An 11,260-nucleotide genomic window follows, 5' to 3' on the forward strand; every position below is an offset into this window, starting at 1 on the left:
GGTCCCTAAACAGCCACACAATGCAGGCTCACAGTCAAACAACTGTGAAAAAATGGAGTGTGCACAGGCTTATGTAATTTCCCCAAACATATACAAAACACGGGTGGGGTCAGCACTCTCAGGCCGGCCTGGGTACACATCCTATAACCCTGCAACATGCACAGCCCTGAGTGCAAACCAGCACTCTCAGGAAGCTGCACTGTCACCAGAGCCACAGGCAGTTAACCCCGCCTGGGTGCATGGCCCAAACAGGGAAAATTAAAAAAACAAACATATATTTTAATATAAACACACAGAAAAAGTCCAGCACTCACTCACAAGCGCTCAACTAAGATAAAAAGCAGCAATGGAAGAATTAGTTACCGCATCTGGCCAAATGGGAAAAGCCCAGGTACCTCGTCAAGGTTTCTTCCAAATAAACCTGGGTCCGTAAACAGCCACACAATGCAGGCTCACAATCAAACAACTGTGAAAAAATGGAGGGTGCACAGGCTTATGTAATTTCCCCAAACATATGCAAAACACGGGTGGGGTCAGCACTCTCAGGCCGGTATATATATATATATATATATATATATATATATATATATAATGTAGCAAAGAAGCACTCACTGAACAGTTCCAACTGTGACAAAAAGTTTTAATTCAAATTGTGACGTTTCGGGACAGCAACAGTCCCTTCCTCTGGCGTCCCGAAACGTCACAATTTGAATTAAAACTTTTTGTCACAGTTGGAACTGTTCAGTGAGTGCTTCTTTGCTACATTATATTATTAACCTTATAGCACCCTGACAAGCTGCAAGAGTTGGTGAGAGTGCACTTACACCATTGTTTGAAATATATATATATATATATATATATATACCTATTATATCTAATATATATATATATAATCCTCCATCTAATAGATAGCGCTGAATATTTATTGCACCCTAGGTAGAATCGTTATTAAATAGTTATTAACTATTTAATAACTACCTAGTTAAAATAAGTACAAATTTACCTGTAAAATAAACCCCAACCTAAGTTACAATAACAATTAAATAAATTAACTAAATTACCGTCAATTATTTACAATTAAATTAAATAAACTAAAGTACGTAAAAAACCCCCACTAAATTACAAAAAAAAAAAAAATAATTACAAGAATTTTAAACTAATTACACCTAATAAAATAAAAAAGCCCCCCAAAAAAATAAAAATCCCTACCCTATACTAAATTACAAATAGCCCTTAAAAGGGCCTTTTGCGGGGCATTGCCCCAAAGTAATCAGCTCTTTTACCTGTAAAAAAAATACAATACCCCCCCAACATTAAAACCCACCACCCACACACCCAACCCTACTCTAAAACCCACCCAATCCCCCCTTAATAAAACCTAACACTACCCCCTTGAAGATCATCCTACTGTGAGACGTCTTCACCCAGCCGGGCACAAGTGGTCCTCCAGAGGGGCAGAAGTCTTCATCCGATCTGGGCAGAAGAGGACCTCCAGACGGGCAGACGTCTTCATCCAGGCAGCATCTTCTATCTTCATCCATCCGGAGCGGGTCCATCTTTAAGTCAGCCGACGCGGAACATCCATCCAGACCAACGACTACACGACGAATGACGGTTCCTTTAAATTACGTCATCCAAGATGGCGTCCCTTTAATTCCAATTGGCTGATAGGATTCTATCAGCCAATCGGAATAAAGGTAGGAAAAATCCTATTGGCTGATCCAATCAGCCAATAGGATTGAGGTTGCATGCTATTGGCTGATTGGAACAGGCAATAGAATGCAAGCTCAATCCTATTGGCTGATTGGATCAGCCAATAGGATTTTTCCTACCTTAATTCCGATTGGCTGATATAATCCTATCAGCCAATTGGAATTCAAGGGATGCCATCTTGGATGACGTCATTTAAAGGAATATGCATTTGTCGTGTAGTCGTCGGTCTGGATGGATGCTCCGCGTCGGCTGGCTTTAAGATGGCCCCGCTCCGCATAGATGAAGATAGAAGATGTCGCCTGGATGAAGACTTCTGCCCGTCTGGAGGTCCTCTTCTGCCCAGATCGGATGAAGTCTTCTGCCCCTCTGGAGGACCACTTGTGCCCGGCTGGGTGAAGACGTCTCACTGTAGGGTGATCTTCAAGCCTAATGTCACTCATTTGCCTTGTGGGAAACCAAAATCCATGAAACTTCTAGGATAGGCTTGGATAGTGGAAATCTTGGGTTGTGCAAAATTATGCAGCAATTGATCAACATTTGGCCACTTTTTTACTCATTAAGCTACATTAAGCCATTTTCACATTAAATGTTTTAGGATGTCCCTGACAGAGTATGAATACATTTACCTGAGCTTGCTATTGATATGAAAAATCTTTTAAATTAAGATTCCAATACGAAAAATGCTTTTAAAACACTTATTTTGTATTGCAGTAAGGGGCAGAACTAGATCTATGCCCAAGGGCAAAGATTGGGGATGGCACTCATATTTATTATTATTATTCTTTATTTATAAAGCGCCGACAGATTCCGCAGTGCTGCCCATGGGTGCAAGGATAACAGTACAGTGGAGAAACAATACGATAAGACACAAAATTTTACAGACAAATACAGGGGGAATTGAGGGCCCTATTCCCGTGGGAACTTACAATCTAGACGGGTAGGAGGATTGGAAACAGGAGGTGGGGACTGCAGAGGTGAGAATGATATTAGTGAGGAGATAGAGGGCAACTGTTAGTTAAGTGAAGTTAGTATGTTGGTAAGTTGGGTGATAAGCTTCCCTGAACAGAAAGGTCTTTTGGGAACGTTTAAAGGAGGAGAGGTTAGGGGCAAGTCTGACATCTCGAGGAAGTGCGTTCCAGAGGGTTGGTGCTGCACGAGAGAAGTCCTGTAGTCTAGAATGAGAGGAGGTGATGGTAGAGGATGCAAGAAGCAGGTCGTTGTTGGATCTTAGGGGACGGGCAGGAGTATATTTGTTGATGAGTGAGGACAGGTAGGGTGGGGCAGCATTGGTGAGGGCTTTGTAGGTCAGGGTGAGAATTTTGAATTGAACTCTTTTGTGAATGGGGAGCCAGTGAAGGGACTCACAGAGAGGTGCAGCAGAAACAGAGCGTCGAGAGAGGTGGATTAGCCTGGCAGATGCATTTAGGATGGATTGGAGGGGAGAGAGGCGGGAGAGAGGGAGGCCAGTTAGTAAGTTGTTACAGTAGTCAAGTCAGGAAATTACCAGGGAGTGGATGAGCTGTTTGGTAGTTTCAGCACTTAGGCATATTTCAACTGTGTCTTTTCTGGTTGGCTGTAATAAGTAGAAGCTAGGCCAGCAGCGATATAGGAATAAAGGAACTGCTTCTCTGTAACTATCCATTCCCTTTGGTTAGTCTACACCTGAGGATTTGGAATTTGTCAGGCTATCTGTAAAAATATTTTGGCAGGATTTTCTGTATAGCAACACTGTGGTAGCCTTCTTAGAAACTCTGCCACCATATTGTAAAGGCAAATCCTTGGTCATTCCTTAAAATGTAAGACCTATAGCAATGCCACAACCAATTTCAGGGCCAAATGCCAAATGGGCCCCCTAGAGGCGCAGGCCCAGTCTCAAAAGAGACCCCTACTGTTACGCCCTTGAATGCAGTGATTAAATACTTATAAATGCTATTGGCTAGATTATGAGTCTTGCGTTATGAGTAAAAAAGCAGCGTTAAGCCTCATAATGCTGCTTTTTTACTACCGCTGGTATTACGAGTTTTGCAGATTTAGAGGCACCGCACACTTTTTTGGCCTTACCGCAAATCAACTTACGCAAATTGCGTATAGTATATTTTCAATGGGACTTCCATAGCGCCGGTATTACAAGCTTGTCTTGGGAGGCCAAAAAGTGAGCGGTTCACCCTATCCCGTCAAGATTAGTACCGCATACTAAAGTCAGTAGATGTGAGTTTTACACTACAACATAAAACTCATAACTAAAGTGCTACAAAGTACACTAACACCCATAAACTACCTATTAACCCCTAAACCGAGGCCCTCCCGCATTGCAAACACTATAATAAAAATGTTAACTATGCACAAGTAGAATATGCCACTAACCAGTAGTGGTATAAGCTCTGGAACTAATCAAGCGCAAAGCTAAGGGGGAATACACAATTCTAAATATAGATATAGATACTATGTATAAATGTAAAATAAATAAATTATATATACACATGTGCAGTAATATATATAGAATAAAATCCTATAAAAGAATTCCAAAATTATATATATATATATATATATATATATATATATATATAAATAAATAAATAAATGAACAGGAAAGATGTTTGAAAGTAATATAATAATAAGTAAATAGAAAAACACCTTAGAAATTCCCAATAAAAAACTATCCAATTATGAGGATAGTGTATAGGTAGAGAAATACAATGTAATCATATAGCACATACACTTTGGCTCCCTAAAAAAGCTGCTAGGAACAATACCCCCCAAAGTGCGAAATATCTTTTTCCAAATATTTCTAATAAAAATAATAAAATACAAAGGAGATATGGGGGAAATGTAACCAGCGCTAAAATCAGGAAGCCAATATTAAAATAAGATGAAAATTATGTATAAAAATATAACACAATTACATAAGGTTATCTCATATAGATGAAAACCAATAAAGCCATAAAATCTTAAACATACATAAAATTACACACATAGATATCAGGGTAAAGCATATACAATGAAAAAGCAGTCTCAGCGAGGTGTGTATATATACACGTTAAAGTGAAAAGAGAGTCCCGTAATAGGAAATCCCAATTAGTGCCAATAGGGTGTATTTGTAGAAGTATGAGCCATCTACATTTAGTCCCTCAAAAACACCCTCCAATAGGTGAACAATACTCCACATGAGCCCTTTAGGGTATATACTCACAAGAGCTACCCTCAATCTATATGAGGTAAGGGTAAAGCGTGAATCCTCCGTGCAGCTCTGTGTATAAAATCCGTCGTGTATATCCCCCCTCACACAGGCTTCCTGTCAGGCTCAGGCAGTGCAGGCAGTATGGAAGAGAAGAAAGGAGTGCAAAAACTAGTGCAATATTGTCGAACACAAATTTATTAAATAACAAGCACTCTGCACATAAAATGATAAAAGTTTGAGCTCACATTTATAACCCTCAATGATATGAGGTAACTATAAGCACGTAGGTAACAATGGCAGCATTACAAACATGATGAAATAAGGTAGTCTGCGGTGTGTCAATCCAATAATACTGTTCAATATGATGCCTTACGCGTTTCGAAGGTGTATTACAGAAAATGCATTCTACCTTCTTCCTCAGAGGCTAAAATATTATGATGTTTATATGATGTTATAATATTATTATGTTAATATTTTAGCCTCTCAGGAAGAAGGTAGAATGAATTTTCTGTAATACACCTTCAAAACGCGTAAGGCATCATATTGAACAGTATTATTGGATTGACACACCGCAGACTACCTTATTTAATCATGTTTGTAATGCTGCCATTGTTACCTACGTGCCTATAGTCACCTCATATCATTGAGGGTTATAAATGTGAGCGCAAACTTTAATAATTTTTATGTGCAGAGTGCTTGTTATTTAATAAATTTGTGTTCGACAATATTGCACTAGTTTTTGCACTCCTTTCTTCTCTTGCATACTGCCTGCACTGCCCGAGCCTGACAGGAAGCCTGTGTGAGGGGGCATATACACAACGGATTTTATACACAGAGCTGCACGGAGGATTCACGCTTTACCCTTACCTCATATAGATTGAGGGTAGCTCTTGTGAGTATATACCCTAAAGGGCTCATGTGGAGTATTGTTCACCTATTGGAGGGTGTTTAAAGTTTGAGGGACTAAATCTAGATGGCTCATACTTCTACAAATACACCCTATTGGCACTAATTGGGATTTCCTATTTCGGGACTCTCTTTTCACTTTAACGTGTATATATACATACACACACCTCGCTGAGACTGCTTTTTCATTGTATATGCTTTACCCTGATATCTATGTGTGGCATTTTATGTATGTTTAAGATTTTATGGCTTTATTGTTTTTCATCTATATGAGATAACCTTATGTAATTGTGTTATATTTTTATACATAATTTTCATCTTATTTTAATATTGGCTTCCTGATTTTAGCGCTGGTTACATTTCCCCCATATCTCCTTTGCATTTTACTATAATAAAAATGTTAACCCCTAATCTGCAGCTCCGGACATCGCCGCCACTATAATAAACATATTAACCCCTAAACCGCAGCACTCCTGCCTCGCAAACACTAAATATTATTAACCCCTAATCTGCTGCCCCTAACATTAATATAAATTTACCTGTAAAATAAAACCTAAAATAAAACCTAAAATAAAACCTAACCTAAGTTACAATAACAGCTAACCTTACACTATAATTAAATAAATTTCCTACATTAAATACAATTAAATAAATTAAATTAGCTAAATCAAACCCCCCCCCCCCCCCACTAAATTACAGAAAATAAAAAACAAATTACAGATCTTTAACCCCTTAATGACCACAGCACTTTTCCACTTTCTGTCCGTTTGGGACCAAGGCTATTTTTACACTTTTGCGGTGTTTGTGTTTAGCTGTAATTTTCCTCTTACTCATTTACTGTACCCACACATATTATATACCATTTTTCTCGCCATTATATGGCCATTATTTTCATCATATCTTATAATTTACTATAATTTTTTTTTTATAAAATATGAGGAAAAAATTGAAAAAAAACACACTTTTTCTAACTTTGACCCCCAAAATCTGTTACACATCTACAACCACCAAAAAAAAAAACATGCTAAATAGTTTCTAAATTTTGTCCTGAGTTTAGAAATACCCAATGTTTACATGTTCTTTGCTTTTTTTGCAAGTTATAGGGCCATAAATGCAAGTAGCACTTTGCTATTTCCTAACCACTTTTTTTCAAAATTAACGCTAGTTACATTGGAACACTAATATCTTTCAGGAATCCCTGAATATCCATTGAGATGTATATATTTTTTTTTAGAAGACATCCCAAAGTATTGATCTAGGCCCATTTTGGTATATTTCATGCCACCATTTCACCGCCAAATGCGATCAAATAAAAAAAATTGTTCACTTTTTCACAAATTTTTTCACAAACTTTAGGTTTCTCACTGAAATTATTTATAAACAACTTATGCAATTATAGCATACATGGTTGTAAATGCTTCTCTGGGATCCCCTTTGTTCATAAATAGCAGAAATATATGGCTTTGGCTTTGTTTTTTGGTAATTAGAAGGCTGCTAAATGCCACTGTCCAGCTGCTTTCCACACTGAGGATGTGCAGGGTACGTCCTCAGGCGTTAACTGCCTTTTTTTTGAGGACGTACCCTGCATGTCCTCGGTCGTTAAGGGGTTAAACTAATTACACCTAATCTAATAGCCCTATCAAAATAAAAAAGCCCCCCCCCAAAAAAAAAACCTAGCCTAAACTAAACTACCAATAGCCCTTAAAAGGGCCTTTTGCGGGGCATTGCCCCAAAGAAATCAGCTCTTTTTCCTGTAAAAAAAAAATACAAACACCCCCCAACAGTAAAACCCACCACCCACACAACCAACCCCCCAAATAAAATACTAACTAAAAAAAACTAAGATCCCCATTGCCCTGAAAAGGGCATTTGTATGGGCATTGCCCTTAAAAGGGCATTTAGCTCTATTGCGGCCCAAAGTCCTTAATCTAAAAAATAAACCCACCCAATACACACTTAAAAAAATCGTAACACTAACCCCCGAAGATGTCCTCAACGAAACCGGCAGAAGTGGTCCTCCAGACGGGCAGAAGTTTTCACCCTGCTGCAATAGAGCTAAATGCCCTTTTAAGGGCAATGCCCATCCAAATGCTCTTTTCAGGGCAATGGGGAGCTTAGGTTTTTTTTAGTTAGGGTTTTATTTGGGGGGTTGGTTGTGTGGGTGGTGGGTTTTACTGTTGGGGGGGTGTTTGTATTTTTTTTCACAGGTAAAAGAGCCGATTTCTTTGGGGCAATGCCCCGCAAAAGGCCCTTTTAAGGGCTATTGGTAGTTTAGTTTAGGCTAGGGTTTTTTTTTTATTTTGGGTCTGCTTTTTTTATTTTGATAGGGCTATTAGATTAGGTGTAATTAGTTTAAATATCTTGTAATTTGTTTTTTATTTTCTGTAAATTAGTGTTTGTTTGTTTTTTGTAATTTAGCTAATTGTATTTAATTTATTTAATTGTATTTAATTTAGGTAATTTATTTAATTGTAGTGTAGTGTTAGGTAAAATTGTATTTATTTTAGCTAGGTAGTTATTAAATAGTTAATAACTATTTAGTAACTATTCTACCTAGTTAAAATAAATACAAACTTTGAAATAAAAATAAAACATAATAAAGATACAATGTAACTATTAGTTATATTGTAGCTAGCTTAGGGTTTATTTTACAGGTAAGCATTTATTTTTAAATACGAATTATTTAGTTATTATTAGTAGGTTTTATTTAGATTTATTTTAATTATATTTAAGTTAGGGGGTGTTAGGGTTAAGCTTAGATTTAGGGGTTAATAAATTTAATATAGTGGCAGCGATGTTAGGGACGGCAGATTAGGGGTTAATAATTGTAGGTAGGTGGTGGCGATGTTAGGGGCGGCAGATTAGGGGTTAATAATATTTAACTAGTGTTTGTGAGGCAGGAGTATGGCAGTTTAGGGGTTAATATGTTTATTCTAGTGGCGGTGATGTCCGGAGCGGCAGATTAGCGGTTAATAATTTTATTTTAGTGCTTGTGATGCGGGAATGCGGCGGTTTAGGGGTTAATATGTTTATTATAGTGGCATCGACGTTGGGGCGGCAGATTAGGGGTTAATAAGTGTAGGCAGGTTGCGGCGACATTGGGGGCGGGAGATTAGTGGTTAATAAATATAATGTAGGTGTCGGCGATGTTGGGGGCAGCAGATTAGGGGTTAATAAGTATAATGTAGGTGTCGGCGATGTCCGGAGTGGCAAATTAGGGGTTAATAAATATAATGTAGGTGTCGGCGATGTCAGTGGGCAGATTAGGAGTTAATAAGTGTAAGATTAGGGGTGTTTAGACTCGGGGTTCATGTTAGGGTGTTAGGTGTAAAACATAAAATGTGTTTCCCCATAGGAATCAATGGGGCTGCGTTACTGAGCTTTACGCTGCTTTATTGCAGGTGTTAGACTTTTTCTCATCCGGCTCTCCCCATTGATGTCTATGGGGAAATCGTGCATGAGCACGTACAACCAGCTTACCGCTGACTTAAGCAGCGCTCGTATTGAAGTGTGGTATGGAGCTCAATTTTGCTCTACGCTCACTTCTTGCCTTTTTACGCCGGGTTTGTAAAAACCTGTAATACCAGCGCTGTAGGTAAGTGAGCGGTGACAATAACGTGCAAGTTAGCTACGCACACCCCTCATAACGCAAAACTCGTAATCTGGCCGTATGTGTTTTATGAGATTTTAAAAAAAAAGCAAAAAAAAAGCAATACTTTAAAGTGAACTGACATATGAAAATGTGTAATAAAGGGACAGTAGGAGCACATGAGCATTTAGCAGTCTATGCCATAAGGATTTGGAACTATGTATAGCATTGCTATAAACAATGTTGCCAACACTTCTGCCAAATGGCTAAAGACACATTCACGCTCCTTAACTCATCTAGGATTAGTCTTTAAGGAAAGATACCAAGAGAATTTAGCAAAACTGATAAAATAAGTTAATTGAAATGTTATTTAAAACTTCTTGATTTATCCAATACATTTAAGTTTAATTTTGACTTTACTGTCCCTTTAAGATAATTTATGAATAATTAAATGTAAACAAGCTTGATTATCATTAGTTTGTGTTTTACATATCTAAACCACAACTGTTTAATGCATGAAATTATGAAATGAAAGCAGTTTATTTTGAATTATGAAACCCAAATATAGTTCTGAACAGAACTTGTCTATGGCATAGAAGCTCCCTGGCTTATAAGAAAGATTCACACATTCCTAATGGTTTTAATGTGCCTTTAAGGATGTATCTTCAGAACTACAGATATTGCACACAGTTCTATATAAGGTGTCATTGTTAAGAAACAGGCTGCATAATGCAATTGTTAAAACCAAATTTATTTTCCCTTATGAAGAAACTTTGTCAAATATAATGACATTTTCATAGGCATATATCTTATCCAGAAAAGGCAATCCATATTAGCTTAGCCTCTGCATATGAGGGAATGCTTCATTATTTAATTAGTAGGGCGTTAGCCCTCTACTTTTTACTGTGTGCTCCCACATACATATGGTTCCTGGAGACATCTCTGTGTATTAGCCAGTTTCACACTGGCCAAACTTTGTATGTTTCTATAAATCTAAAATGCATCATTGTCTTAAATCTATACCCCCTAAGTTTCAAAATAACATCTTTTCTGAGAATTTCACAAAAATACTATACATTTTTTTTATTTTATTTTTTACTGTGGCTGCTTTTTACCATAACAATTCTGTGCTCAGAAAATACCAGTAGTGACAATAATATATTTATTGAGACAACAAGGTATAAAAGCAGTGCAAAGGTTCAACAGACTTAGGAATTATTTAGCAAATATGGTGACAGATGTTAATTAACACGTTCACCAACAATTGTATTGTGATATAATTATTCCTGCTGTACTTCTACACCAGTAAAACATTGCATTCTGTTTACATACTCTCTAGTTTGGCAATACAACACAGGTGTCTGATTAATTTGGCTCTCAATGTAAGTCTCCTCATTAATAAATCTATATGCATAAGTAAAAATAGTTGTATAAAATCACTCACCTTTTTTAAGAATGGACTATACAGAAATGTGCCACTGGCAACGTGGCTTTCTGTTTAGAAAGAAATAAATGCACACAGAGCAGTTGTGCTGCTAGAATAGACTGGCACACTGAACTGCAGAATGCTGCCTCCCCCTTATGGTAGGAGGGAAAGGAAATTATGAAATCAGAGATCAAAAAAAGTTCTTGGAGCTAAAGGTTCCAAATTGTCAACAGTGCATTTCAGGTTACTAAACCCAAAAATGCAACATCTGTAACCTAGGTTTTCCAAATGCTGCAAATTGCATAAACCTGTTATATTTTGTGAAGCATTTGCAGGTTACATAAGCTGCTTTTTATTCTCTCTAGGGAATGTGGGAAAATTATTACACAACAGCAAGTGGTGTTTTATGTCCTATTAACTTAAAAAATCAAGCTCATGTTAAAGGGAC

At 37.5% G+C, this 11,260-nt stretch overlaps 1 protein-coding gene across 1 annotated transcript in view; it reads right to left on the reverse strand.

The window, feature by feature from the left end:
- The window catches only part of LOC128654303 (retinol dehydrogenase 7), a 46,065-nt gene extending 35,124 nt beyond the window's left edge, over positions 1-10,941 (reverse strand). Inside the window, exon 1 of the mRNA XM_053708164.1 lies at positions 10,831-10,941. The gene's annotated coding sequence lies outside the window, so the exon portion shown is untranslated. The remainder of the gene's footprint in view (positions 1-10,830) is intronic.
- Between the last annotated feature and the right edge of the window lie 319 nt (positions 10,942-11,260).

This window comes from Bombina bombina, chromosome 3 (genome assembly GCF_027579735.1).
Source record: "Bombina bombina isolate aBomBom1 chromosome 3, aBomBom1.pri, whole genome shotgun sequence".
Classification (NCBI taxonomy): domain Eukaryota; kingdom Metazoa; phylum Chordata; class Amphibia; order Anura; family Bombinatoridae; genus Bombina; species Bombina bombina.